Here is a 9,489-nt window from a genome sequence, read left to right on the forward strand (position 1 = left end):
GAAAGAAAGAAAGAAAGAAAGAAAGAAAGAAAGAAAGAAAGAAAGAAAGAAAGAAAGAAAGAAAAGAAAAGAAAGAAAGAAAGTGGGAGGGAGGAAGGAAAGAAGGAAAGAAGGAAGGAAGGAAGGAAGGAAGGAAGGAAGAAAAAAGAAAAAGGCAAAAACACTGGGTTCAGAAACAGGAGATCTGGGGTTCTAGTTCAAGGCTGGCTACCAGCAAGCTGTGGAAATTCTGAGAAAGTGATTTCTCCTTGTGTAAAAAAATGCAAAGACTGGACTAGATGATTTCAAAAGGCTTCCTCTGCTATAAAGTGCTACAGTGAGAGCAAAATATGCAGGCTTTGTGGCTTGGAGACTGAAGGAAAGAGGAAGGGAGGCAGTGGGCAGAGCCAGGCTATGTTGCATTTATGGGAGAAGGGTCATTCAGGGAGCTTCTTGCCAGCTTCCCCCCCTCCTCTCTGAATGAAATTAATTATGAACACTGCCTGAGGTCATTTGGCTCCAGAGATACATGTCAAGATAAAATATTTCAGAAACACTTATATTTAATAATTTAATACAATGGTTCGCATTTGGGTGCAACGAAAAGAATTATTGGTAATCGCAAATTTGAAAGAGACAGAAGAAAACCAGGCAAAGTGTGTATGGAGGAGATGGGGTTGAAAATAATCAGGAATCCAGATCGGAACCCAACTGGGTGCAAGGTCTCATTTTGAGGGAGGCCCATGATAAGGGGCTAGTGGCCTTGGCAAAGGAACAATTCTTCCCCAGGCATTCACTTTGGATGGTGCTGCTTTTGTTTCTACTAAATTACATTCTGAACCAACTAAGGCTATGGAGGCTTCTTAAATACAAGCACAATCACTGCTATCTTCCTGGGAGGCTTTGGAGCCAAGTAAGCCTAGAGAGAGATTCAGAAGGTTCCTGCCATCACCAGTGTCTGAGGATGTACTTTTAAGGAAAATACTTAGTGGTGACCAGAGCCACAACTAACATGGGGGTGACCGTGACTCCCCTTGATATTTGTTTAAACCTTATAACCCTGCTGCTGCCTACTTCCTCAACTGGCCTTGGATTTCTCCTTTATTAACTCCAGTGGCCACAACCCTATTATAGCCATTTCCTCTGACTTACCTTCCACCATAACTGTACTAGTGTGACTGGTGCGGACTAGAGTGGACCGCCATCTTGTGCTCTTAGATTTGGGGACCTCCTATATCAATAGCAGAATTACTAGCAGTGGTGGCATATGCCGTCCTCCCCAACAGCCTTCAGCTTTTGCTGTTCTCTATCCCTTCTTCTCTAACCGAATCTATAACAACTATGATATTCCCTATTTGTTCTTCAATCGTTTCAGCCTTTGTGACCCCATTTGGGGTTTTCTTGGCAAGAGATCCTTAAGTTCTTGGCCACTTCTTTCTCTAGCTCATTTTACAGATGAAGAACTGAGGCAACAGAGTTTAAGTACTTGACCAGAAATGTCCAGCTAGTAAATGTTTCAGATGAAATTTGAACTGACAAAGAGGAGTCTTCCTGGCTTCCTGACTCCAGGTCTAGCACTCTATCCACTACATCACCTAGCTGCCCATAATATTCCCTACCTATAATCTATAGCTGATTATAAATACATAATCACTATGCCCTTTATGTTTAAATCACAATAATATCCTGATATTCTCCTCTCATTTTCCCTATGAAAAAAATCAAAAACATTTAAGCAAAACCAGTTGAGCCAAGCACACTGTTGGATTGCTTGAACCTGGGACTTCTGAACTGCTATAGGCTAAAAGCAATTGGGTGTCTTCATTAGGTCCCAGGTCAACATGATGAACTTTTGTGACGGGGCAGTGGAGTAAGAGAAGTAGCAGGCTGCCTGAGGAAGAGTGAACTTGTCTAGGTCTGAATTGGAGCAGGTTGGAACTCCTAAATCAATTAATGGTGAGATCAGGCTGTTAATGACTATTTCACTTCCAGCCTGGGAGAGATAAGAAGAATCAGTTAAAAAAAAAAGGCATAGAAACTCACCTGGCAGCATATAGACTCAAATTCAAGTATTTGACAAATGGCAATTTTGGGGGAATGTTATTTGTGTATGTGTGTATATAAAATATTGGTGTGTGTGTATATATATATATATGCACATATATACATATACACAAAAAGACTAGGCTTGTGATTTCATTGGTATAAAGAATTCCTAGGGGAGAAAACTCCCTCTACTAATATAAAATAACACTTTCTCTATAATTTTTAATTGTAGTGAATTACTTAGAGAACTGAGGAGTTAAATGTCTAGTTTAAGGTCACACAGCTACTAATTATAATTACTAATTATCAGAGGTGAAACTTGAATCCAAGTCTTCTTGATTCTGAAACTACTAAAGATACCTTCTTCCTTGACTTCTCGCTATATCTAGTTCCCATCAACCAAGAGCAACCACAGTGGCAAATCCTGAACCTAAATCTTGGTTTCCTAACATCCAGTCCAGACAGAGCTAAGCCATGATCTTTTCAGAAAAAAACCTTGTAATATCCCTGTAAGATCCATTAACCCTTTTAGACCCATGCTATAGAGGTATAGGGCAAGGTTTACAGGGTTGTGAGAAGCACACTGTGTAATAGTTAAATTTACCCCTTCATTCCAAAGAGATTTTATCTGATTTTACTGAAACTCATTAAAACTGATGGAGAAGTAGCTTGATATAATGGACAAATGGGGCCACTGTTGGAGCCAAGAAGACCTAATAGGTTCAAGATTTGCTTCTAACACAGACTATATGGTCAGAGTCTAACCTGTCAGTGATTAAGGCAACTTCAGGCAACTATAAGGACTTAAATCAATAGTTACAGAAAAGTTGCCAGCATTCTTTGAAGGATAGGCTTTCCACAGTGGAGGTTCCCTATATTCTAGATCTGGTTGATAACACAGGCAGCAACAACAACAACAGATAAGCTTCCTTCTTTGGGAAATGAGGATTTGCATTTCTGGTTGTGAAAATTTAATACTAGCCTGTCAAAAGAACTTTGGATTTTAAAGGAAAGGCTCTCAGTTCTCAACCTCTGACCTGTATCTCTGAAGTTAATTGGTGGAGTCCTTCCTATGATGCTGGGAGATGCTCTACTGGTACCAAGCAGCCATTCTAAGGACCACGTGGTGATTCCTGGTATCAGGAAGACCCAACTCTGATACAGACTGAGGTTGGATGGACTCTGCCAAGTCCAAGGAGCTCAGAAAAGTGTCATTGCAAGGATAACAATTTGGACCAGTGAAAGGAAGAAGGGCTCTTCTTGCCTAAGAACCAAAGAGAGAGAAGGTGGCTAGGAGAGCGCTATTATGCCCATGGTGGGGCAGCAAAGCTGGCTGAGAAGGGAGGTGGCTAGAAGAGAGTCTGTGAGGATGAGCACTGGGTATAGGAACCCTGGCACCTGCACTAGTGGGGTTCAGGGCTGGCCAGGAGATGACAAGCTCACCTGAGGTCTAGCTGTGAAGCTGACACAGACAACTAATGGAAGGGGCTCGAGAAGGGAATAGATGGCCACACATGATTGGTGCCTTTTCTTTCTCTGGTCTGCTTTTTATTATTTAACAGAGGATATAATGTAAATTTTGGAGGAAAGGAGTCAGAGAGAAGATAGTTCAGTTTAGTTAAAGTATGTGGAGGGAATGAATATAAGATGAGGCTAGAAAGATAAGGTGATGTCAGATTGTGGAGGGCTCTGAATGATAAGGAGAGGAGGGTCAATTTTGGTCAGCAAGCCACAGTGAGCCACTGAAGAATTTTTTGAGAAGAGTGGGAAATCCAGATCTCTACATATGAAAGATTATTATTGCTCCAGGATGTTAAATATACTGGTGGGAGAATGGAGTAGAAAAGAGAAAAAATATTAAGAGGCTATTGTAATACTTTGGGCAAGTGGTGATGAAGGTCTATACTAGGTCAGGAATAAGATAGCAGCTGATCACTTGTATACTTTAAAATTAAAGTTAAATGAAACATAGTTGAAATTACATCTAAATATAAATTAAAGAGAAGTCAGTGATTGATTACTTTAAGCAACCATCACTTTATTGTTTGTTTAAAAGAAACTTTGAAGAAACAATCGATATAGAATCAGAGGAGTGAGGATTCTGGTCTTAATGATGTCCAAAAATGATGATCATGGATTGGTGACTTTACCACATGAAGTATCAGTTGCCACATCTGTAAATTGATTGGGCTAGATGATTTATAGTGCCTCTTCTATTCTAAATTTTCTGATACTTCAACCCAAGGTCTCCTTGGTATTCTCTAAGCTTTGCTAATATCCTTTATTATTTTAATTGTTCTAGTCTGCTTTCATGGCCAATGCTTTTTAAAGTATCCCTAGGACACAGAACATGGCTTTATACATAGCAGATTTTTTTATTAAGAAAAATTTTCCATGGTCATGCTCTTTCCCTCCCCTCCAACACATACTTTTAAAAAATGTTTCCCGAATTGAAATAATGGCCCTCTAAAGTGGCCATATAAGCAATCATAGCATGTGTGCTGATATACTCTGGGGGAACATTCTCATTGGCTCTTTGGGGAAGGTGAAGAGCCAGTGAGAATGTCTTCATCCCACAAGATGAGCTGCCGTGCCTACGTCACAGGCTCTTAAGGAAATCTATAAAAATGATGATCTACCAGGAACTACCCAGAGCCCAGGAACTAGGCATTTGGTGCCACTAATTCATTTCCACCAATTCATTTTGTAAGATTAAGCAAATAATTTGCTAATTTGGAACTTATTTCTTCATAACTGAAACAAGGGTAATGGGCATAGAGGAAGTTATTTTGAGCATTGATCTAGTAATGGTAAAATAGATTAAAGAGCTCTAGTGCGATGTTATTATTCTTATTTCAACATTATCCAGCCCCAGTACATCTAAACTTCATTAAAAGAAGTAAAGATCTTACTTGGATAGGCTAAAACCTTTTGTGGTTATTATTTAGAAATATTTTGTCCAAAACAAACCCAAATGAATGTGGGCTAACGACCATAGCATGGAAGATCAGTTAACAAACCTTGCAGTCCTTCTGCCATTCTTTTGTCATGGTCAAAGATTTGTTTATTTTTAAATAAGCTGCCTTGTTTTAATTAAAAGACAAAGGAACCCTGAAGTAAAAGAAAATTCATTGAAACTTTGAATGTATTTGAATTTTATTGCGTGGATCCAAGCTAAGCCAATTGCCTTGTGCCAACACCTATACTCAAGACATATGGTTTTATAAAGCTATCAGATGATTCTCTTTTAAAGAAGAGTATCAAAGAAACCTCAATCTATAAATATGACAATTTTATTGCTCTATGATCTAAGGTGACCATGCACTCACACACAGACATTTAATTTTAATTTTAGAGCTATTGTTTGTTTTAATATCACTGGTGTTATATATCACTTCCTTTTTCTCTGCATAGAGGGATCCCTGTAGCAAATAATAAAAAAGAAGAAAAACAAAATAAAACATTTTGACAATACTGGTCCACACAGTAATTAATCTAGATGGTATCTGCCATGTTCCATGGCCATCACCCCCCCACCTTACTTACATATATCTATTTTTAACAAAGTTCAGATTTCAAGTTCTCTCACCTTTTCAAAGAATGTCTAATCATTTGCCATTAACCATGTACATATTTCTCCTTTTCAGAGCCTATTTGAATTTATATTCTAATATTATCACAGTACATTTCAAAGAGATCTTTCCTTTCTTTTTAAAGACTAGAGACTGAATATTGCCTATTATCCCACCTTCTGCCCCTAGAAATGTTCTAATCAGAACTAGCGATGTTTCATTTATTGAATCCCTGGTAAAGACTGCTAAGTCCCTTTATTTTATGCCCAAAGCAACTGGTAAGTGGACATAAATTGATTTTGGAGAGGATCCTTAGTGATAATCCTTTCCAGGTTCCCAGTAAAGAAAATATAACTATTGGAGTGAATTTTCAATCTGAGTTTGAACTTGCTGATGCCTTTGTACAGTCCAAGTGGAAACTATAGTGCTTTTGTGTATCTGTCAGATGTCCCTGCTTAATGCCAGAGAAGGAATGATAAATATGCAGAATGCTTTGATGTTAATACCAACTTGTACTGGAAAGGAGCTGGGGAGAAGGCAGTTGACACTCTGGTTTTCATCCCTGTGTAAGGCATTGACAGGTGCTTGAAAATAAATGGCCCCCGTTGTGAGAGGAAGGACGGGTCCTTTGATTATGTCATCTGGGCCTATATTTCCTGATTCTTGTTGGTTTCTGTATTACAGAGTTTTTAGAGCAAGGAGAAAGGAACATGAGGGCAACAGATGAAAGAAAGCCATTCGCTATGTTTTCTTCTTTTTTCCAAGAGAGATTTTTCTGGAAAAACCAAGGCTGCTTTCCAATAAGGAAAAGCAGAAATTATGGCAAATCATATGGAGGTGCAATATGAAGGGAAACTGTTACAGAAATGTCCTGGTGATTAGATCTCTAGGGTTTAGGAACAGCAGAGTGACTTTCAGTTGGTAAGGTAGGGAGGGGAGTAATTGCTGCAGAATCCTTAAGGGATCCAGAGGGTGACTGAATACGCAATTTGAAGCCCACTAGATGACTAGAACTACAGAAGTGGTGTTAATGGGGAAAGCAATGGCCCAGAACTCCTGAAAAAGTCCAGAGAGGGGCTGAGTATCTTGGGAACTTCTTATTGCTATTATTATGGTTATTACTACTACTACGAACTTTGTGGTTGTTATTGCTCATTTGTTTTCAGGGACCTCATTTGGTGTTTTCTTGGCAAAGATACTGAAGTGGTTTGCCATTTCCATCTCCAGTTCATTTTCCAGATAAGGAAATTGAGGCAAACAGGATTAAATGACTTGCTTAGGCTCTCACAGTTAGTAAGTGTCTGGAGCCAAATTTGAATTTAGGAAGATGAGTCTTCCTGGCCAGGCCCTCTATCCAGTCGTTTTTCTATTAAAAACCAAAGAAATCAGGCCCATGGTTCCATGATAGGTGGATGATGGAGCTAGGACCAGGACCTCAGATCTTTGGACTTCTAGCTCTTTGAGTTTTCTACTAGAGCACAACTGCCCTGTATCAGGTTAAAAATCATATCTTCCCTTTTCTTGAAGAGAAAGGCAAAATCTGTAGTTGAGAATTTGGTGTGAGAGTAGAGAGGGAAGGAGTTTGTCCATAGCTCCCTGTTTCCAAATCCAATAATCATTCCCTTGAAACTGCCTCACCCAACCACTCCATCTCCATCATAATGGAAAGGGCAATGGCCCCACAGTGTGAAGACCTAGTTTTAAGTCCTGACTAATCATTATTATACTATGTGACTGTGGGCTAGTCATTTAACTTTTCCCCAAGCTTCATTTTCCCTATATGTAAAATGGGGATACACAAACACTACATTGTATTCAAGTATCTTTTCTAGCTCAAAGTAATTTTTCCCATTCTGTAACTTTGAATTCAACATAAGAGGACTCTTCTAATGAAGGTCAGAGTGATAGAAGATCAATAGATCTGATTACATATAGATCAATAGATCTGATTATTTAATTGTGCATATTAATGACTAAAACTCCATTAGAGTTATAAAATGTCTGAATAAAATTTGACTGCTACCCTAATGTTTTGGAGCTGGGGAAAATAATCCTTTACATTCCTAAGTAGTGTCATTTAGAAATGGCCAGTAACCAAACATGTTATCTACCTCCTTACTGAGAAGTAATGGGCTCAGAATGCAGATTGTGGGGAGAGCTGGGTAGCTCAGGTAGATTGAAAGTCAGGACCAGGGATGGAAGGTCCTAGGTTCAAATCTGTTCTCAGACATTTCCTAGCTGTGTGACCCTGGGCAAGTCAAGCCCTTACCACTCTTCTGCTAGAGAGAGAGAGAGAGAGAAAGAGCGAGAGAGCGAGAGAGAGCGAGAGAGAGCGAGAGCGAGAGCGAGAGCGAGAGAGAGAGAGAGAGAGAGAGAGAGAGAGAGAGAGAGAGATTATTTCTGCTGAAACAGCAAATACTCCAGAACAGATCTTCCTATCAGGGTGAAGTTACAAGAAACAGCTAACCCAAAGAAAAACCCTGTCTGTTATAGTTCTTCAATCCCATCCCCAAATCCCAGCATCAAGCTCTGTCCAGTCAAGAAGAATCCTGTTCCCACTCTACTTCCTGCCTGATTTAGACCTATATAATCCTAGTCCTTTTGTTTCTTCAAGTCTCTGTCCACGTAGGTGGGGCTCCCTTGCTGACAAACTCAATAAACTCTCGTTGGTTCCACAAAATAAATGAATACATAAATAAATAAGTGCCCTATTACCTCCCAGTAAAGTCAGAGTGCTTCTCAGAAAGTTCTGCTGAGTGTACAGATCCAGGATTAGTTATTGCAGCAAAAATGGCACCTAAGCAGAAGTATTTTTTTCTTTTCTCCAAATACAGAAAAGGATTTTCCTATTAAATCAATTGGAAATTATTGTGTGGGAAATCAGAAGCTCTAGGGACTCTCGTAGCATTGCTTCTGTTTGCTCAATAGCTAAGAACTTTGTTTTAACGTGGGTTGAACCTTCAGATATCACATATGACTTGGTCCTGAATCAAATTAACGAGTTCCTCATGAAGGTTCATATAATTTCATGTGGAAACAATGTCCTAGCTTAATATTTTCTTTTGTTCAAGAGGCCAGCAGCCTATTAGCTGGTGGATTCTTGCCAATGTGGGGAACCGAAAAGAAACAAGGAAGAAAGGCCTGCCACCCTGGGAGGAAACTCTGAACTCGCCCCACAATCAGTAAAGGAAAAATATATCACCCGGAGGTATTAGTCTACCAAAAAATGTTTTACAATAGTTGAACACAAAAATCAATTCTGAAGTGCAATATATCATATCCCATAAATAATATGTGTCCCATCAAAAAAGTGAAGAGAAAAAAAAACAGAAGGCAAGCAATAGGGGGGAAAAAGTTTTTATTAGAAGGGGTAACTGAAGGCTAAACACCAAGTTCCCTCACCACTAGAGAAAGGGGCCAGGTAAACAAGAAGGGCCTCTGGAGGGCTTTCAGCAGAGCTCAACATAATGGCAAACTATAGATTGTACTACCCCCAGGATTGGGTTAAGGAAAAAATAAAAACCTAGGCAGCCCACATGGCCAGAGGAACAGGTCCTGACCTAATACAGATTTATTCCTCTATATCCAAACAGCCCCTTTGGTTCAGGCAACAGAAACATTTCTCAGGGTGCTCTGTTCATCTACAAAGCCCAGACTCTCTTAGGCTTTTCTTCAGTTTCTACTTTTGACTTCAGGCTATTTGCAAATAAACATTGTTAGGTTAGTATTCTCTCTCTCAGTCTGTCTTTTTTCTTCCTCCTTCCCTTTCTCTCTTGTTTTCTCTCTTTTTCTTTTCTTTCTTTTCTTCCTTTCTTCATTCCTCTTTCTTTCCTTCTTTCCTCCTTTCTTTCCTCCTTTCTTTTCTTTCTTCCTTTTCTTTCTTTCTTTCTTT

The sequence above is a fragment of the Gracilinanus agilis genome, chromosome 2 (assembly GCF_016433145.1).
Source record: "Gracilinanus agilis isolate LMUSP501 chromosome 2, AgileGrace, whole genome shotgun sequence".
NCBI lineage: Eukaryota > Metazoa > Chordata > Mammalia > Didelphimorphia > Didelphidae > Gracilinanus > Gracilinanus agilis.